Raw genomic sequence first — 21,760 nt, forward strand, 5'->3', positions numbered from 1 at the left:
GTGTGTTTTTTTTTTTTTAATCTCAAGTAGGAAACTTTCGGTCTTTCACCATGGATGCTCACAGATATTTCATTATCAGGTTGAGAAAGTTTCTCTAGATTCTTAGTTTGCTGAGGCTTTTTTTTTTAATGACTTATTTATTTCTGGCTGTGCTGGGTCTTCCTTGCTGTGTGGGCTTTTCCCTGGCTGCAGCATGTGGGGGCAGCTCTAGTCCTCTTTGAGGCGGCTTCTCTCGTTGTGCAGCACGGGCTCTAAGGTGCACAGGCTTTAGCGGTTGCAGCCCCAGGGCTCGGGAGCACAGGTTCAATAGTTGTGACGCACAGCCGCAGCTGCTCTGTGGCATGGGGGATCTTCCTGGGTCAGGGATCAAACCCGTGTCTCCTGAATTGGCAAGTGGACTCTTTATCACTGAGCCACCAGGGATGCCCGAGTGTTTTTTAATGAAAGGTATTTTGACAAATGCTCTTCCTGCATTGGCTGAGATAGTCATAACGCTTTTGTCTTTTCTTCTATTAATATGGAGTCTTACATTGATAAATTTTTGAATGTTGAACTAACCTTGCATTCCTGAGACAAATCGCACTTAGTCATGGTGTAGAATCCTCTCTACATGTTGTTGCATTTGATTTGCTAGAATTTTATTGAATATTTTTGAGTCTACATTTATAATATTGGTCTGTACATTTGTTTGATTTTGGTATCAGGAAAATAGCACAACTGCAGTTTTACATATTAGCAGGAAAGAATTGGAAGATAAAAAATTTAAATTACACCTATATTATTAAGATCAGCCCTGGGATTTCTTTGGAAGGAATGATGCTAAAGCTGAAACTCCAGTACTTTGGCCACCTCATGCGAAGAGTTGACTCATTGGAAAAGACTCTGATGCTGGGAGGGATTGGGGGCAGGAGGAGAAGGGGACGACAGAGGATGAGATGGCTGGATGGCATCACTGACTCGATGGACGTGAGTCTGAGTGAACTCCAGGAGTTGGTGATGGACAGGGAGGCCTGGAGTGCTGCGATTCATGGGGTCGCAAAGAGTCAGACACGACTGAGCGACTGAAATGAACTGAAATTATTAAAACTACATTAAATTCTTAGTGATAAATGAACCAAGAGGTATGCACAAATTACACACTAAAAACTATAAAACACTGCTGAGAAATATTAATGAAGAGACAACATATATTTATGGATTGAAAGGCTCAATACTGATGTCAATTCTTTCCAAACTGAGACTTAAATTTAACATATTCTCAACTGCAATCTGACTAAACTGATTACTTTTAGAAACTGACTAGCTAATTCTAAAATTTATATAAATTCTCAGAATAAATATCTAAGCCAATATTAGAAAAGAACAACAAAGATGGAGGGCTTACATATCTGGCTTGACGTCTTACTGTAAAGCTACAGTAATCAATACAGTACGGCCCAAGCATAAGAAGCAATAAAATCAGTGGAACAGCATAGAGAGCTAGAAGTAGGTGCACATTTATCTGGTCACTTGATTTTTGCAAATATCACTTAGGCATTCCAATAAGGAAAGCAAAGGCTTTTCAAAAATACTGTTAGAAAAATTAAATATCCTATAAAGAAAATAATAAGCCCTACCCTGACCTCTTATAACATACAAAACTTCAATAAGGATCATAAATCTAAGCATAAAAGCTTAAACTATAAAATTTCTCAAAGAAACCACAGAATTTTTTTTGACTTGAGCGTAAAGCTGTTTTAGGATACAGATAACAGTACTTATGACTAGATTTTGAAATGTATGAAAAAAATTTCAGAATTTATGAAAAGATTCTAATAAATTATACCCTCTAAGTTAAAACCTCTGATCAACCAAAAACATCATTAAGAGAATTAGTAGGCAATCCATAGATTAGAATTGGAAGGAAATAGTTGCAATGGATACATTAATAAAATACTAGAGACATATATCTTATACCTCAAAAATAAAAATACATACAAACAACCCAACACAGAACGATGTGTAAATAATGTAATAATGTAAAAAAAAAAAAACTTTAAAGATATATGAATAGCTCGTAAGCACATGAAGACGTCAACATATTAGTTATCAAAATTGCATATTACATCACAATGAAATATCACTACAAACCCAATTCTAGCTTACCAGAATGGCTAAAATTAAAGAGACTGACAAGACCAGATGGCTAAGGGTATGTAACAACTAAAGCCATCATCTAGTGGTGGTGTGGATATAAAAGGGTGCAGTTAACTTTGGACAAAGACTTCTTCTAAAACTATACCTACTATGACTAAAATTCCACTTTCAGATACGGACCTAATAGAAATGAATCCCTAGGGTCACAAAAGACTTGGTTGAGAATGTGCACGGCAACTTCATTCATAGCAGTCGGAGCCTGAGAAGAGCACAGGTGTCCATCCATAGAACAACGGATAAACAAACCGTGAAACAGTCACACAACCAGACGCCACTAAGCAGGAGACAGAAGTGAACCGCTGATAGACCCAAGAACAATCTCAAAAGCATACTATGGAAAAGAAGGCTGACACAGAAGAGCATCAGTATATGGATCGATTTATGCGGAGTTCTGGAACTAGTGAAAGTGTTAGCAGCTCAGTCGCTTCTTACTCTTTGAGACCCCGTGGACAATATAGCATGCCAAGCTCCTCTGTTCATGGAATTGTGTCTTAAAGAGTGGGTCATGACTAAAGTGACAGAGCACGCACGGAATTAGAATTGATTTACTCTGGGAAGTGGGTGGAGGGCGAGATGTGCTGGGAAGGAGTATGAGGGAACTCTCTGGGGGTGATACATACCTGGATAGCACAGGTCTATGTATTTGTTAGAACTCATGGAAATAGACACTGTAGATCTATGCATTTTATGTAAATAGGCAAATTTTAACCTAACAATTTTACTTAAAAAATAAGAATCATGTAAAAAAATTATAAACTTTGAATTCTAGTAATGGTACATATGCCCAAGTATTTGGGATAACTGTAGAGATGTCTGGAGATCAGCCCTGGGATTTCTTTGGAGGGAATGATGCTGAAGCTGCAACTCCAGTACTTTGGCCACCTCATGCGAAGAGCTGACTCACTGGAAAAGACTCTGATGCTGGGAGGGATTGGGGGCAGGAGGAGAAGGGGACGACAGAGGATGAAATGCCTGGATGGTATCACTGACTCAATGGACGTGGGTCTGAGTGAACTCCGGGAGATGGTGATGGACAGGGAGGCCTGGCGTGCTGCAATTCATAGGTTTGCAAAGAGTCGGACATGACTGAGCGACTGAACTGAACTGAACTGAACTGTAGAGATGTCTACCACTTACTGAGAAATGTTTCCAAGAATATGGTGGATTCATGGATAAAGAGAGAGATGTGTAGAGGTAAGCATCTGAGTGACCACTGTAAATTTCTTTCGACTTTTCTGTACGGTTAAATATTTCTCTAATAAAATGTTGCCAAAGGAAAAAAATCCTTAAAAACTGAGTCTTTCCTTCTGGCTTACTTCACTCTGTATAATAGGCTCCAGTTTCATCCACCTCATTAGAACTGATTCAAATGTTTTCTTTTTAATGGCTGAGTAATACTCCATTGTGTATATGTACCATAGCTTTCTTATCCATTCATCTGCTGATGGACATCTAGGTTGCTTCCATGTCCTGGCTATTATAAACAGTGCTGCGATGAACATTGGGGTACACGTGTCTCTTTCCCTTCTGGTTTCCTCAGTGTGTATGCCCAGCAGATAACACATATATATGGAATTTAGAAAGATGTTAACAATAACCCTGTGTACGAGACAGCAAAAGAGACACTGATGTATAGAACAGTCTTATGGACTCTATGGGAGAGGGAGAGGGTGGGAAGATTTGGGAGAATGGCATTGAAACATGTAAAATATCATGTATGAAACGAGATGCCAGTCCAGGTTCAATGCATGATACTGGATCCTTGGGGCTGGTGCACTGGGACGACCCAGAGGGATGGTATGGGGAGGGAGGAGGGAGGAGGGTTCAGGATGGGGAACACATGTATACCTGTGGTGGATTCATTTTGATATTTGGCAAAACTAATACAATTGTGTAAAGTTTAAAAATAAAATAAAATAAAAAAACTGAGTCTTTCACAGTAAATAATAAAAAAGAAAAGAGAAAGTTCAAAGAAAAAAAAAGAAAGCAACAGTCGTTCAGTCATGTCCAACTCTTTTTGACTCCATGGACTGCAGCCTGCCAGGCTCTCTGTCCATGGGATTCTCCAGACAAGAATACTGGAGTGGGTAGTCATTCCCTTCTCCAGGCAGTCTTCCTGACTCAGGGATCAAACCCATGTTTCCTGCACTTTAGGCAGATGCTTTACCATCTGAGCCACCAGGGAAAGCCCAATAAATAAAAGGAAAAAGTTCAAAGGAAAAAAAAAAAGAAAGCAATCCCAACTTCTTAAGTTATTAGCCATATGAACTTGACAAAGCTTTTAAATAAACAGTCTATATCTAAATTTCCTTATCTGTAAAGTTAAAATGATAAATAATATCTTCTATGTGTATATACTAGTCACTTAGTCTCTGGCTCCTTGAGACCCCATGGACTGCAGCCTGCCAGGTTCCTCTGTCCATGGAATTTTCCAGGCAAGAATACCGTGAGAATACTGGACTGGATAGCCATTCTCTTCTCCAGGGGATCTTCCTGACCCAGGGATCGAACCCAGGTCTCCTGCCTGGCAGGCAGATTCTTTACCACCTGAGCCATCAGGGAAGCCCAGCACCATCTGCACAGGATCCTTAAAGGGCTACACTTGCTAATATATGTAAAGAAGATTCTTGATATAAATAAGCACGGAGTAAATGTCTCAGCCACTATTTCTGGTGAGCATGGGGTGCCCGTGGCCATAAACCCATAAAAATAAGATGTCTCAGAAACAGAAGAGGGGACACTGTGTGCACACTGGAGGGAGCTGTCACGTTTGCTGCACAGCTGACATTAGACTCGCTGTGATTTCTTTTTTTCTGGGCACTGTGTCATTGATCAAGACCCCTAAGTGAATGAGCCAGGAGAATGGAAATATTATTTTAAAAAAACTCATAAAGCATATTTTTAGAAATGGTATTTCCTTGACTTTTCGTTCCAGGAAAATAAGAACACACTGCGTGGAGCCTGCTGGGCCCAGAAAAGAAAGCCTGCCAGATGCCACAGCAATAAACAGAGTGGGGCTTCAGAGAAGAAAGGGAAATGAGAGCATGTAACACTATGGTTCCAACGCCCTCACCATCTGATATTTAGCCCACTGAAAGGATGGGGGCTTTTGGAAATTCACTTTTGTAGGTCACCTTTAATTAATTTTATTTATTTGTTTAGCAAACATTTTAATCACAGCCTACCATGAGCAGCATTCTATGCATGCCCCCCAGGACATAAGCAAAATGAAGCTGAGTGAGGTAATTTTAGGAAGAAAAAAAGTTCTAAGTGCAGTATAATGAGAGGTTAGTCCTATTTGCACCTGCCACATCCTTTTTCAATATTTATTCTAAAAATGCACTTTTTAACATTTTCAATCAATAGATTAAGCAGCCACATATTTTCATAAATGACAGGGATGCTCAGGAAAAGAGACAGGAGGATGTGTTATGTGAGTTATGTCTTACTTTGCTGAGAAATGCATAAGTAGAAATACGTTTTTGTAAATTGTATTTCCTTCAGTGCTTGTATTATCGTTTTTATAAATAGATATTGTAAACACAAGTAGGATTTCTTAATGTGATATCTTTGACTTTTAATTTAGTAAATGCTTCTGAGAAGAAAACTGGGCTCTAGAATGTTGAAAATTGACTCAGTCTATGATGAACACTGTCCTTTCAGTTTTCAAATGTATACACTTGTGATAATTCTAAGAAGCTGATATTGATGAATTTTTACCCAGAATTTTAAAAAACAACAACAAAAAATTCTTTTAAATGAAAAGAAAAGTACATCCTGTTCCCCTGACTCATCTTTATTTTGGGATTATACATTCTGTGCTAAAATTTAGGATGGAAGTTCTAACAGGGATGGCATTGTTCAGCAAATACCAGACCTTTGTGTGTGTGAACACTTTCAAATGAATGGAAATGGTCTTAGACATTTTATCTGGAAAACTTTCGCCTATAGTATTTATTCAAATATTGTCCATATTTTCAGGGAAGGATTCAGAAAAATGTCTTTCTCATGAAAAGAAGTCATTCCCTTGTGTCTATTTATAAAGGAACTCTCTCTCTCTCCTCCCTACACGACACAACATACAGGCCCTGTGCTATCAATAGAAGCAAAAGATAAAATTAAAGAAACACTGACTGCATGCCAAATTCTGGGATAAGAGAGAACAGAAAGCCGGTCAGCAATCACCTCTCCTAGCCCTGATCTTTTCCTCCCACTTATCTCTCCCAGGCTGGGGATGTCTGTGACCTTTTTTCTGAGGGGAGACACAAGCTGTGAGTCGGGTGCCCTGCACTTTAAAGTCTTATTCTTCTTCCTCTTGAGTGAAACCTTAACTGTTAAGAGGAAATGAAATGTTCTGTGCCAATGAAACTACTCAGTCACTTGGAAATCATCTTTCTGGGTTTCAGCACCAATACATCTATGATGTTAAAAAACATTCTTTCAATTTAAATAATAATGAATTTGTCACAGAAGTACATTAAGAGCCCTATATGCAAATAAGGGGCTTCCCTGGGGGCCCAGTGGTAAAGAATCTGCTGGGCATTGCAGGAGATGCGGGTTTGATCCCTGGGTCAGGAAGATCCCCTTGAAAAGGATATGGCAACCTGATCCAGGATTCTTGCCTGGAGAATCCCATGGACAGAGGAGGCTGGTGGGCGGCAGTCCATGGGGTTGCTAAAGAAGCCGGACATGACTTAGTAACTAAGGAACAACAGCAACAACATTCAAATAAATCTCTCCACTGACTTCAGGTGAATCCACTGTTTTCTAAATCAATACCTGTTGCTTAGAATGATCAAAGGCAAACTTTTGTTAGTTCCTCCCCATGCAGATCATCTCAGAGTAAAATTATTATGGAGAAATTAGGGATTCATAAGGCAAGACAGAGAGGGTTTTTTGCTATTGTTCTTGTTATTGGGATTTTTATTAACCACAAGCTCATACGACTGCATTTATTGAGAGTGCCTAACTGCCTTGAAATGAAACATCACATGATTCTAACAAGTGTGCTCTGTCTAGCTCACCCAAATTAGGAAGGCTTCCCTGTATTCATTTTGTCTCTTTCACAAGCATCCTTGAGGTTCTTTATTCTGAATTACTTATGACTGTGTTTCAGGTATTAAGAGCACACTTGAAATTTACAATTTTTCTAAATTCCTAACACTTATTAGCTTTGTTTTCTGCCTAGACCTGTTAACCTAATTTTGTCTTCAACACTTCGGGGGATAATACACTGCTTGTTTTTAAATTCTGCATAGCTCTTTCTACATTCAGAACCCCAAATTCAAGCTTTAGTTTACTCAGTATGAATTTGATGATCCTCTGCTGCTGCTGCTAAGTCGCTTCAGTCGTGTCCGACTCTGTGCGACCCCATAGACAGCAGCCCGCCAGGCTCCCCCGTCCCTGGGATTCTCCAGGCAAGAACACTGGAGTGGGTTGCCATTTCCTTCTCCAACGCATGAAAGTGAAAAATGAAAGGGAAGTCGCTCAGTCATGAGTTAAAACCACGCTTACTAATTTTTTCATTCTTCTCCTTTACGTTTCAAACTTGAACAGATACTTCTTGAAAATTTTATAATCCAGCGTCATGACCAATCTTTCCACCAAGCATTGGTGGCCTAATTCTTTTTATTTTTCTAAAGTTCTGTGGACTGTGATATAAAGAAAAAGAAAAGGAAATGCGAAGGACGATGGTAGGCCTGTTACTGGACACATTTCCTCATTTCCCTCTGCAGCTTCATCTCCTTGGACACTGTCAGAACCCAGGGGCTCCACCCCAACTCCTGAGAAGATGGACCTGCAGAGAAAAGGGGAGGAAGGCAGGGAAGGCTGCAGACCTGGTGGTAACTTGAGCTGAGTCCCCAGGCCCCAACTTGGAGGCAGACAGATGGCCAGAGCAGCAACTTCATTTCCTAAAGTGAAATCCACCAGAAATTAACAGTGTGCAATTTGTGGGGATTCCAGCACACTTATTAACAAGTATGCCAAATGAGAACCCAAAGTCATCTGCAGATCTGTCATTATGATGGATACTGATTAAAAAATCATACATTTACTGTTATAAAATAGCACTAATAATCTCATAATGGGGACATTGGTTCTACCAGAACAAATTCTACATAAAACCATATGTGAGTTAAGATTTAAAGGCATTTCCTTGCAGATTTCAGATATACAGGAAGACCTAAATAGTATGGCCAGCAGAGCAGCTCTAGGTAATGTGGGCAAGAATTTCTGGCTGAAATCCTATTTTCTGAAGACTTATACTCAGTGACAAATGTCTGCTGGAGACTAAACTTGGCACAGATCTTAGGTTAGTAGAACTCCATCAAATGCAGCAAAAATAAGGATTAAGTGTAGGGGAAAACCCTATAAACTTGACTTTCAGAAGAGACTAGAGCATTGTGTGCAAGGGAAACCAAAGGAAATTCTCAATACTTACTGATCTTTTTATATAGAAAATTACTTTGGCAAGTGCTAAGATCACTTACAGTCCAATAATTTCCAGTACCTTGAAAGGAATAAGTAAAAAGAACAAGAATTGAGCCTCAGAAAGGCTCTGTCAGTTCTAAAAATAATTGGTTTACTCTTCAATTTTTCAAAGTTTCATTTTTTTAGTGATGTCAACTGGCTCATCCCACAGTCATATATAAAAATATAATGGACTAAAACAACCTTAAATTTTTAGAATAACAGAGTTTCAGGCCCATCTAAACACTGAGATACACAGCTCTCAAAATTTTGAGAGAGTAGACATTTGTTTTAGAGCCCTAAATAATCTGGTAACCCTAAATAGAGACTTTGATTTTAATAATTTTGGGAATAATAACATTTTGTATTCTCAGGTAACTCCGGTCCTTGTTTTTAGATCTCAGTTTCCAGTCACAGGAGATATAAATGCTGAAGTTCAGTGTTTTAGTAGATGGAAGACTATTACCAGGAACATTAAAATGTCTCCAAGTCAAATGACCATATAACTTCTACAAATATTTATTACTGTTACCTTTATAAATATTTATTACTTTGTTCATCTATTCAACCATACACCAAATATTTATTCAGAACATACTAGGCAAAATACAAAACAACTCTAAAATCTATTAAAAAGTACAAATATAGATTCATTTGAAGATTTTTGATAGCTCCCATTTTTTGAGGTACCAGAAATTAAAAGACACTTAATTTGAGATAGATCTTGAAACATTATATCTAACTTTGAAAGAAATAATGCATATTTTCCTAATGTGATTATGAAACTAAGGAAGTATTTGATTAGTTTAATGGGAGAGAAAGGCCTCCCAAACTAGCTAATCTCTGAGATGGAAAATAAGAAACTGTGCAAATGCCCTTTAAAATGTATCTCTGAGAAACACCAATTGAATCTCAGAGGCTAAAAATTAGACATAATCCCTTCTTTCTTTTTTTTAAATTCTCTCTTGTTAAGTCTTTGCTTTATTTCTTTTGTCTTTTCTTGTGGTTCAGACATAATTATACTTGATTTCTATGGAATAATAAAGCCACATTAGAAACTGCTCCCAGAAAAAAATCAGTAGAAAAGGGCAGAGGCACAGCAAACAGCAACAAGACAAAACAGAAAACTTTGTTGACAGAAAGGAAATAAAAAGGTTTTCTAGTATAAAGAATAACTAGCTCTCAAGTGCCTATTCAATGGCAAGGAGGGGCCTGCATTACCAAACACTGAACCCACAGCTACATGTCTCCCCGTCTAGTGAATGATGGATGAATGAGGGGTGCAGGAAGGTGGCTGTCCAGAAAAAAAAGACGACCTGTAAATGTTCCATTATGAGAAGGGAAGTACATACAACGATCAATTACGATGAACGAGTCAAATGTCCATGTATTACCAGATCCAGAACGAAACAAACGGCTGGAATTCCCTGGCAGTCCTGTGATTAGGACTCCACGCTCTCACAGCCAAGGGTCTGGGGTCAACCCTTGATCAGGGAACCAGGATTCCACAAGCCACACGGCCTGCCCTCCACTTCCCCCAAAAAAACTGTTAAGGAAAAACAAATTGGAAGGTATAAATTCAGTATGATCTCATCTATGAAAACTTGAAAGAAATATTCCATATCCATTGACACAGACATAACTAGTAAGGAAATGGAACATATAACACAAATGGAATAAAATACAAAATCTTATAAGTGATATTATCTATGGGATGTTTAAATATTAGAAAGAATGGTACTTTTTTTTCACTTTAAAAAATAGATATCCAGAACTTTGGCAGAATTAACATTTTAAGCTATGGCAGTGGAGATGGAGGCCAAAACGGTGAGTAGGTGGACCTGGGCTCACATCCTCCCACAGAGAACTAAAATTACAACACAGAGCAACTCTCGATGAGAATGATCTGAAGACTAGCTGAAAAGATTTTTTTCAGTTGCAAACATTTCCTCCCATTTGGAGGGTTATATTTTCATCTTGTTTATGGTTTCCTTTGCTATGCAAAAGCTTTTCGCTTTAATTCGGCCTTTTAGTTTAAAAGGCCCCTTTGTTTGTTTTTATTTTCACTACAGCAGCAGGTGGGTCAAAGAAGATCTAGTTGTGATTTACATCACAGCGCTCTTCCTATGTTTTCCTCTAAGAGTTTTAGAGTGTCCGGTCTTACATTTACTTCTTTAATCCATTTTGAGTTTATTTTTCAAAGGAAGCAACTGATAAGGCATTAACCTCCAAAAAATACAAACAGCTCTTACTGCTCAATATTAAAAAAAAAAAAAAAGGATGGAAGACCTAAATGGACACTTCTCCACAGCAGACACAGAGATGGCCAAGAGGCACATGAAAAGATGCTTGCTGTTGCTGCTAAGTCGGTTCAGTCGTGTCCGACTCGGTGCGACCCCATAGACGGCAGCCTACCAGGTTCCCCCGTCGCTGGGATTCTCCAGGCAAGAACACTGGAGTGGGTTGCCATTTCCTTCTCCAATGCATGAAAGTGAAAAGGGAAAGTGAAGTTGCTCAGTTGTGTCCAACTCTCAGCAACCCCACGGACGGCAGCCCACCAGGCTCCTCCGTCCATGGGATTTTCCAGGCAAGAGTACTGGAGTGGGGTGCCATTGCTAATTACTAGAGAAATGCAGACCAAAAGAGTTGCTCTACAAAGAGTTATTACCTCACATAGGTCAGAATGGCCATCATCAATCAACAAGCAATAAATGCTGGAGAAAAAGGTGGAGAAAAGGGAACCCTTTTGTACTATTAGTAGGAATATAAACTGATGCAGGCACTATGGAGAACATTATGAAGGTTCCTTAAAAAACTAAAAACAGAACTACCATATGACCCAGCAATTCCACTACGGGGCATGTACCCTGAAAAAAATCATACCTCAAAAAGACACATGCACACCAATGTTCACTGCAGCACTATTTACAATACCCAGGACATGGAAGCAACCTAGATGTCCACCAACAGAGGAATGGATACAGAGGATGTGGTACATATCTTCATTGGAACAATACTCGACCATAAAAAGGAACACAACTGGGTCATTTGTAGTGATGTGGATGGATCTAGAGTCTGTCGCACAGAGTAAAGTCAAAGAGAAAAATAAAGGCTGTATTAACATACAATAGAAAAACATATAGAAAATGGAAAAATGGAACAGGTGAACCTATTTGCAAGGCAGGAAGAGAGATGCGGATGTAGGGAATGGACGTGTGGACATGGGGGTCGGGGGAGGGGGGATGAACTGTGTGATTCGGAATCACATATACACAGCACCGCGTGTGAAACAGATGGTGAGTGGGAATCTGCAATGACCTAGACGGGGGGGACTGGGTGGGGGAGTGGGAGGGGGGTCCAAGAGGGAGAAGATACATGTATACGTACAGCTGATTCACTTCATCGTACAACAGAAACTAACACCGTCAAGTAACTATACTCCAATTTTTTAAAAAGGATCTTCTCCAACGGAAGATATAAATAAGGAACCACAACAAGATCCGTAGGAGAGGCAGAGATGCCATATAGTCAAGACCTGCATCTGAAGGTAGGTAGCCCACAGACAGGAGAATAATCCCAGCTGCAGAGACTTCCCTCAAGGAGCAAGGAGTCTGAGCCTAACCTTGGGTTCAAAAGCCTGGGGGGTCCTGCATCAGGAACATGAGCCAGAGTTTCTGGCTTTGAAGGACAGTAGAGCTTGCATTCAGGAGAACCAGAGGCTACAGGAAACAGAGACTCTTCTCTTAAAGGGCACGTTCTAAATCAAAAGCAATTGGAAAGGAGCCTGATTTAGACACATCTGCTGGTCTTGGAGAGTCTTCCAGAGAGGCAAGAGGCTACTGGCACTTCCCCTGCTGACAGAGACACTGGAGGCGGCCATTCTTAGGAGCTTATTCTACCATGAGAACACCAGTGCTGACAGACACCACGCTGGAGCCCTCCCTCTAGTTTACTGGTGCCCGGACCTGGCCTCACTAGTCAACTTTGCAGCATCAGTCCCGGGATGCCCTACACTAAGCAGCCAGCCTTGCAGGGACATAGCCTCACCCACCATCAGGCTAGCACCAGGCCCTGGACGTCCTGGGTTACGCAGGCAGCTATGCCAGGACACAGCTCCACCCACCAGTGGCCAGCAGCCTCTGCACTAGGCAGAGTCTTAAACCCAACAGGCTGGGGACCTGTCACATCAGTATACCCACAGTAATCACCCCCCCGCCCCCACAGAAGGGCCCAAGCAGCCCACAATGGGGAGGAACTCCTAGATCATTTAGTTCAGGTGAACAGAAGGGAGTGTGCATCTGGGCCCCATAGATGTCTCCTACATAAAAAGGTCGAATTTCCAAGATCAGGACATGCAACTGATCTACTTAACTTCCATAAACAAAAACAGAGAACAGGCAAAATAAGGCAAGAGGGGAACAGGTTCAAAATGAAGGAACAAGGTAAAATCTTAGAAAGGCTAAGCAAAGTAGAGTCTACCCAGTAAAGAGTTCAAGGCAATGAGCATAAAGATGCTCGATGAACTTGGGTGAAGAATGGGTGAACACAGTAAAATGTTTAAGAGAGACTTACAAAATAAAAAGATGAAATAAGCAGAGATGAAGAATACAATGACTGAAATAAAAAAGAAGGAAAGTACAGTAGATTTCGTGATACAGAGGAAAGGATCGGCAAGCTGGAAGACAGAGTAGTGGCAATCACTCAAGTTGAACAAAAAAAGAAAAAAAAGATTTCAAAACTGAGGCTACATCAAGAGATCTATGGGACAACGTCAGGTGTACTAATATTCTAAGGGTCCCCCCCCAAAAAGAAAGAAAGGGGTAGAGAACCGATTTGAAGACATAACACCTAAAAATTTCCCTAACTGAGAAAGGCAATGGACATCCAAATCTGGGAAGCTCAGAGAATATCAAACAAGGTGAACCCAAAGAGGCTGACGCCAAGATATATTAAAATTAAAATGGCAACAGATAAAGAGAAAATATTAACAGGAACAAGAGAAAAGCAATTATTTACATACAAGGGAACTCACAAAAGGCTATCAGCTGACATTTCAGCAGAAATTCTGCAGGTCAGAAGAATGACACTATATTTTCAGAGGGATGAAAGGAAAAACATACACAATTAAAAATACTCTACTCAGCAAGGCCATAATTCAGGTTTGGAGGAGGGACGAAGAGTTTCAGAGACAAGCCAAAGCTAAAGGAGTCCAGGACCACTAACCCGCCTTTATGTGCATGTGTGTGTGCTGAGTTGTGTCCGACTCTTTGTGACCCCACGGACTAGGCTCCACTGCCTGTGGAATTTTCCAGGGAAGAATGCTGGATTGAGTTGCCATTTCCTATTCCAGGGGATCTTCCCAACCCAGAGATAGAACCAGTGTCTCTAGCATCTCCTGCACTGGCAGGAGGATTCTTTACGACTGTGCCACCTGGAGAGCCCCAGAAACAGTCTTTCTAAAAAATGTTGAAAGAACTTCTTTAAGCAAAATGGCACACCTAGAAATACGAAAACTATAAAAGGAAAAATCTCATTGGTAAAAGCAAACATACGATAAAGCTGGCAGTATCAGGCTTCCTGGTTCAAGCGATTATACAAAGCTACAGTCATCAAAACAGTATGGTGCCGGCACAAAAGCAAAAACCTAGATAAAAGGAACAGAATACGGAGCCCAGGAGTAAACCTATGCCTATGTGGGCAATCAGTCGATGACAAACGGGGCAACAATACAAACAGGGATAAGACAGCGTCTTCAATAAACGGTGTTGGGAAAACTAGACGGCATGCAAAGAACCAAACTGGATACCTTTCACACCACATAAAAAACAAACTTAAAAAGGACTGAAACTTAAATAACCTGACACCACAGAACTCCTCGGAGAAAACATAGGCCGTATTCTCTTTGACATTGGCCTTGGCAATAACTTTCTGGCTCTGTCTCCTTAGGAAAGGGAGACAAGAGTAAAATTTTAAAACTGGGACTGCATCAAGCTAAAAGACTTTTGCACGATGAAGGAAACTGTTAACAAGATGAAGAGGCTGCCTAGTGAATGGGAGAAGACATTTGCAAATGAATCTCTGATATGGGGTTAATATCCCAAATATATAAAACTCATATAACTCAACATCAAAAAATGAATTACTGACCAAAAACTGGGCAGAGAACCTGAACATTCTTTTTTTTTAAAGAAGACACATGAAAAATGCTCAACATTACCAGTCATCAGGGAAATGCAAAGTAAAATCACAATGAGCTATCACCTCACACCTGTTAGAATGGTTATTACCAAAAAGACAAGTGCTGGTGAGGATGTGGAGAAAAAGAAGCCCTAGAAAACTGTTGGTGAGAATGCAAATTGGTACAGTCTCTCTGGAAAGTAATATGGAGGTTTCTCATAAAACAGAACTACCATATGATCCAGCACTTCCACCTCTGGGTGTTGCTCTGACAAAAACAGTGATTTGCAAAGATATATGTACCCCTATATTCAATGCAGTGCTATTTACAATAGGCAAGATATGGAAACAAGTTAAACGTCTATCAATAGATAAATGGATTAAGGAAGTGGTGCATATATTCAATTGGAATATAAGTCATAAAAGAGAATGAAATCTTGCCATTGATGACAACATGGGTGGATTGGGGGGTATTATCGTCAGTGAACTCGGTCAGACAAAGAGAGACAAATGCTGTATGATTTCATTCATATATGGAATCTAAAAACCAAAACAAATGAACAGATATAAAAGAGCAGACTCAACAGATATAGAGAACAAAACAGGTAGTTACCAGAGGGGAGGGGGTTGAGGGAAGAGTGAAATAGTTGAGGAAGATTAAGAGGTACAACCTTCCAATTACAAAAAAGAAAAGAAAAAGTGAGCCTCGGGGAGGAAATGTCCAGCGTGGGAAATATAATTAGTTATATTCTAATATCTTTGTCTGTTGACAGATGGTAATTAGACATATCATGGTGATAATATTGTAATGTACAGAAATACGGAATCACTATCTTGTCCACCTGGAATTTGCATAATAATATAGGCCAGTTATACCTCAATGTTAAAAAACTCTGAACACTTGGAAGAAACACATAAAAATGCTAATAATGATGGGTATCTCTGGGGGTAGGTATCTTTGGCAGTTTTTAATTTTTACCTTATGTTTTATGTATTGCTAGTTTTATGTCATCAACATGTATTGTGTATAAAATTGGAAAGAAAACAAAAACAAATTCACTAAAAATAAAAATAATAAAATAAAACATGGCAGTAAATAGACTGTATTATTTTCCGTAGGCTTAAATTACTTCATAATAAAATTTAATGTATTTTTAAATTTTGTGGTTTAAAAGAAGCATCCAGTAGAAATTCAGGCAATTAGAAGGAACTATTCCAATAGGTTCAATTTTCTTATTGTTGAGCCTGGACTATACAAGGCTGATTATTTTCCATCTTTATCAAGAGGAACAATGGAATATTAATGTAAGAGAAGAAACTGGCCTTGATATAAATCACTGCCACTTTTGGCAAATGGATAGTCATTTCCAGAAGGAAGTGAATTATCTGAACATATTAGTAATTACATTGAATCCTGTAGCTTCAAGAGTGTTTCAACTCACACATTATCCATGAAGGTTACTCTTTTTCTTCCTTACTGGGTATGAATATGAAGCTTTAGGGGCATGATCAATGGATTGTACATTTTCAATGCTGTTAAACATGCATAATTAGAGTCTGGATTTCATAGTAACAATTGTCAGTGGTAAAGAATCTGCCTGTCAATGCAGGAGACACAAAAGATGTGGGTTCGAATCCTGGGTTGGGAAGATTCCCCTGGAGGAAGAAATGGCAACCCACTCCAGTATTCTTGCCTAGAAAAGTCCATGGACAGAGGAACCTGGTGAGTTACAGTTCATGGGGTCTCAAAGAGTCGGACACGACTGAGCGACAGCATGCATAAACTATGGACTAGCTGTGCAAGACCACAACTGACTTTTTATTTTAAATCCCTCACAAAACTTCTTTTAGATTGAAAATTGCCATTAGACATTTTCTAATGTAATTCCAAGGAGCTGGTTGCATGCTGGGGGTCTCCAGCAAGAAAGGAAGCCACAAACATTTTAACTTTGGATCATATGTAATTTTTAGAATTAACAGCAAGAGTCAGAGCGTTTCCTTGGTTTTTAAATCATAGTGGTAAATAAGTTAGAAACATTTCACTAGTGAGGCGAGACTCACTTGAGATATATTGTTAAACATGAGGGGTGAAAATATATCACAGACACAAGTGGTATTACACAGCACACCATTTTTCTGAAAACACAGTCTCCATGCATGAGCATCAGATATATACCCACCATAAGAGAGCATATTGACCTATAATTTTCAATATTACATCCTTGTATTTTTTATTATATGCTATTTTTCAACTAGTAGAGGAACATGGTCTCATAAAGCTAATATTTATTCTTCCATGTTTATAGACCTAGTGGTACACTTCAGGAAATGAGAAACTCCAAGAAGCCAAATAGAACTCGGTGTCCTGAACACCCAAGAAGGGAGGACAGGAAAACCGCCATGTTTAAAAAAATCAGGACCAGAAACTCGGCTATAAAGCTTTAAATAATTCAACAACACAAGCTAAGGGAAGCCTTTGGTGTTATTCCTGTCTCTATAATAGTAGTCTTTTTTTATAGATGATAAATCTTATGCAGGAGTCTTCATTTTAGCAGAAAGCAAAGAAAAAGAGTCCTTTAGTCTAGTTCCCATGCGCAACTCTGCACTTGCTGTGTGTATTTTGTGCAAGCCAAGGCAGACGGTACGTGTAACCCACGTAACAACCAAGATACCCCTAACTGTATTTTTAAGTCACGAATTACCCTCATCTTCTTATTAAGTAAACTATACGACAAGCTCCCCTGGTGACTCAGTGGTAAAGAATCCACCTGCCAATGTAGGGGACACAGGTCCAATCCCTGTGTCGGGAAGATCCCCCGGAGAAGGAAAGGCAATCCATTCCTGTACTCTTGCCTGGGAGATCCCATGGACAGAGGAGCCCGGCGGGTGACAATCCATGGGGTCACAAGAGAGAGACACAATGCAGTGACTCAGCAACAACAAAACTCTGTACTAGGGAATTCAGTGATTCCTTGTGTTAAAGCAAATAGTAGCAAATGAGAATTTGTTTTCCTATGGAAAGGTTGTGCCTGTATTAATGGTAAATGTCTCAAAAGATCAGAGCCTTAACAAAGCTTTTATGGGAAACATTTCCCGAAACCCATTGTTTCTATGCCCTTTCCTTTTCATGGAGAGCCTCACTTGAGGTTTTGGAAGAATCCAGAGAAATAAAAGGCATTAAGTCATGACCCCATTCTCTGCATGCATGAAGAATGAAAGGGGGTGGAGGGGATGCCAGAAGGTAAGTGAGGAACAAGACAGAAATGTGGATGGAAGGTGGGTGAGGAAGGAGTATCGGGTCTGATGGGAGAGAGAGTTTGGGCTGCAGTAAAGGACGGGTTGAAGTCCTTATACCCTGATCCCTGAAGTCAGCCTATGACACGGGGCAGAGAGCTGAAACTGTGATGCGTGCCACAGACGCAAGTGAAAAACTACTCCTTTGCTCCTTACCTTTTCCAGTCTCCCCTCGGATTTCAGCTGCTCTGCCCCTTCCCTCTCTCCGTGACTGAGCGGGTGTCACAACAGTGACACACCCGCCCCACCACTTCCGCTGTGGTCTGGGCCCTCTCCTTTCTGTAGGTCCCCAGAGCTCTCCACTCTCTCCTATTTTCCTGCACTGAGTTCTGAGATTATCATCCCCAGATCCATGTTCCTGTAGCAAACAACAGTGACCTCCTCTAGACACCAAATCAGAAAGTCTGGTTCTCAAAAAAGCATCCATATACACATATTGGTGCGTTTCTAGACAGCTGAAAAATCAATGCAAGCCCAGAGTTTTCAGAACGATAGGATGGGAAGAGGATGGCACCCAGAGTTAAAATGGGGTCCGGGCCAACCTCACCATTTGCTCAGCTCTGCCCGTTTCAGCATGTTCAGTTCTTGCTGAAGACTCTGTGGTCTGGGCAGTCCCGGTCCTCCTTAATAGGGATGTGAGGAGGTTTGAATCTGGTTATATTGCACCAACCGGGGGCTGGGGGCAGGGGTGCTGCTGGTCTGCAGTTCCTGGAAGGCAGGGCTACTAACCTTTCTAAACTCCATGGGCTGATCTTACAGCATAAAGAAAAAAATCCCCTGGGACTTCCCCGGTGGGCCAGTGGTTAAGATTCTGCACTTCCAATGCAAGCAGGGCAGGTTCAATCCCTGGTCAAGGAATTAAGATCCCACGTGCCATGTCAAGAAAAAAAAATTAAAAACAAAAAAAGAAGAAGCACTCCCTTCAAAATGTCAATAGTAGCCCCACAGAGGAACACCAATAGATGATTTTTAATGCTCCAGTAACATGTCTGTATTGTTAAACTTAAGCAGAATATAGAGAATTTAAGAGACTGAGAACAAAACTGTGAGGGTAAAGAAATTTGTGGGTTGTATGATCTCATAGGAAAGGTTCAGAAAAACGTGTTTCTCTCTCCTGAAGAGGAAAAGGATGACTTGAGACTTGAGTCTGTAATGATGCAGGGGGACTCTGACCAACACATTCCCTGTCTCCGTGGCAGCAGAAATAAACTGCTGCGTGAGGAGGTCAAGAATCCCTTAGGCTTTTAGACAAGGAGGCTCTAAGAAAGGAGAATCTGTATTAGGATTCAAAAGGAAAGTGGATACGTAGAATGAAGGTCTGAAGACAGATTCTTGTTGGTTTCAGATGGTTCAAGTGGGGTCCTGCTTGCCGAGTAGGGAAGAACATTTGGGTCACTTGTCAAGTTCTTCCCAGTGCCTCTATTTAATACAGATACTCTTTGTTACGTCTCTGCACACCACAGTGTCCTACCAGACTGGAGAGTTAAGGTGGAAACACAACTTCCCACCTCCCCCCACACACGCCTCATCCTTCAAAGAAAGTCAATCATGGGGCCCAGCAATGAAGGCTACAGTGGGAAAACTGGAGTCTAGCCCGGCAGGGCAGTGAAATCCACTTTGATTTCTCAGTAGCAATAAAAGAAATTAAAAAAAAAAAAAAAAAAAAACAGAGTAGAGAGCTATTTAGGGGAGAAAACATTTGTCACCGTGGACAGAATGAAAGTCCAACCAAATGAAATAAATGCCTGTGGAAAAAGACATGCCATTCCGGAAGAACTACGTTCCTTCTTCCATGCTCTGTTTAGCTTCTGTGCACTCAGTGTACAAAGCTTTATTTGTGAGCTTGATCATTTTTTCATCTATGAAAGAGGCGGGGATTAACTTCAGCCTTTAGGTGGGTCTTTTATCAGAAAGTACTTTCAAAATAAAAGTGATTTACTTGGTACCATCTCAACAGCAGAACACGCATTTCCCAAAATAAAATGCCTGTTGTGCTAGCAAGCTTTGTCCTTAAGTAACCAACAATATAGTTAGTAATCTTTTAAGCTGTTAACACACACGCATTAAACAACGACCCTGTTCTACCATAGCAAATCATACAGTGAGTACCCCTTGTTACGGCTAAATGAAAACATTCTGGCTACTGAGACTGTATAAGTTGAAAAATGTCAAAATGATAACACTAGTTGATATTGACAAATGCAGTTTTGATTTTCAATGTTTCAAAGCATAATTTATCTGCAAAGTCTTAGCTAATTGAAAGTACTTAACAAAATCTGATATATGTAGACACTCAACATAAATTCATTGAATCTATTCAGTTAGAATTTATGAACACAGAAATAAAACTTGTTTAAGCCAACGTGGGGGATATGTTATTTCTAATATCCTTGTAACATCCCACAGAGTATATAATAGTAAATATGAGAAACAGCATATCAAATTTCTTCTCATTTCTATCTGTCTCCCAGTGAAATCAAAGGATTACAATCTGTACATAATCTACTTCCAGAGTTCTTATTGCAATAGAGTAAGACTATTATCCATTTAAAAAATAACGTTGAAAATTAAGAATAACTTCATGAGACAAATGGAAAACTTAACACAAACCTTAAGAGCTCCAGGAGACGAGAAGACAAATGTGTTCGCTGGGGACTTGACTGAAACCACTTATTCACAAAACTCTTTTAAATGGAAGCTGTTCACAAAGGCAGTCCCATGGAAGACAGTGGGGCTTCGACATGCCAGATGCTCCTGTAAGGAGAAAAAAGCACTCCATTAGGACACGTCCAAAGTATTGTGACTGTTAGAACCGGCCACTGTAGTCAGAACATGCTGGAATAGCATCTACCACTACTGTTAAAAGTATTAATTGCTATTAATTTTGCACTCCCAGATCGTCATATTCATAAATGGCAGGGTGGGATGGCAACCTTTTCAGCACTGTCTCTAGAAATGACCAAGGGCCAGCAGCACTTTATACTTAAGTGAATCTGCTTTTCTCCTTCTTTCACCAGATGAGGGTTGAAGGACAGTTCTCAACATGAAGGTAGCAACACTGATCTTCACTGAGAGCCCACCAACTGTGAGACCCCGGGCACAGGCTCTCTGATTTGAGGAATGGCCCTGCTACTGGAAGGCACTGGCGCCACTTCCCAGATAAGAAAACGAAGGCACAGGTTCCTGATCAGGCTGAAAACCAGGGCATCAAAGCCTAAAGACCTCTTCCCTCACTTCACTCTGTGGTCTGTGTGCTTTAGAAAACTAGTTCACCAGGCACAGTTGCTATGGAGAACAGTATGGAGCGTCCTTAAAAAAAAAAAAAAAAACAATTACAGAGAGTTACCATATGATCCCACAATCCCACCCCTGGGCATATATCCAGAAAATAAGGCAACTCTGCAGCCCAATGGCCACAGCAGCACTATTTACAAGAGTCAAGATACGGAAGCAACCTAAGTGTCCATCAACAGATGAATGCATGAGAAGATGTGGGGTATTACTGAGACATAAAAAAGAATGAAATAATGCCATTTGCAGCAACATGGGTGGACCTAGAGAGTATCGTACTAAGTGAAGTAAGTCAGACAGAGAAAGACAAATACCATATGATATCATTAAG

General features: G+C 40.2%; 1 protein-coding gene across 1 annotated transcript in view; it reads right to left on the reverse strand.

Annotated features, from left to right (window-relative positions):
- The window catches only part of ENOX1 (ecto-NOX disulfide-thiol exchanger 1), a 343,215-nt gene extending 322,322 nt beyond the window's left edge, over positions 1-20,893 (reverse strand). Inside the window, exon 1 of the mRNA XM_027557161.1 lies at positions 20,749-20,893. The gene's annotated coding sequence lies outside the window, so the exon portion shown is untranslated. The remainder of the gene's footprint in view (positions 1-20,748) is intronic.
- Positions 20,894-21,760: the final 867 nt, after the last annotated feature.

This window comes from Bos indicus x Bos taurus, chromosome 12 (genome assembly GCF_003369695.1).
Source record: "Bos indicus x Bos taurus breed Angus x Brahman F1 hybrid chromosome 12, Bos_hybrid_MaternalHap_v2.0, whole genome shotgun sequence".
NCBI classification, from domain to species: domain Eukaryota; kingdom Metazoa; phylum Chordata; class Mammalia; order Artiodactyla; family Bovidae; genus Bos; species Bos indicus x Bos taurus.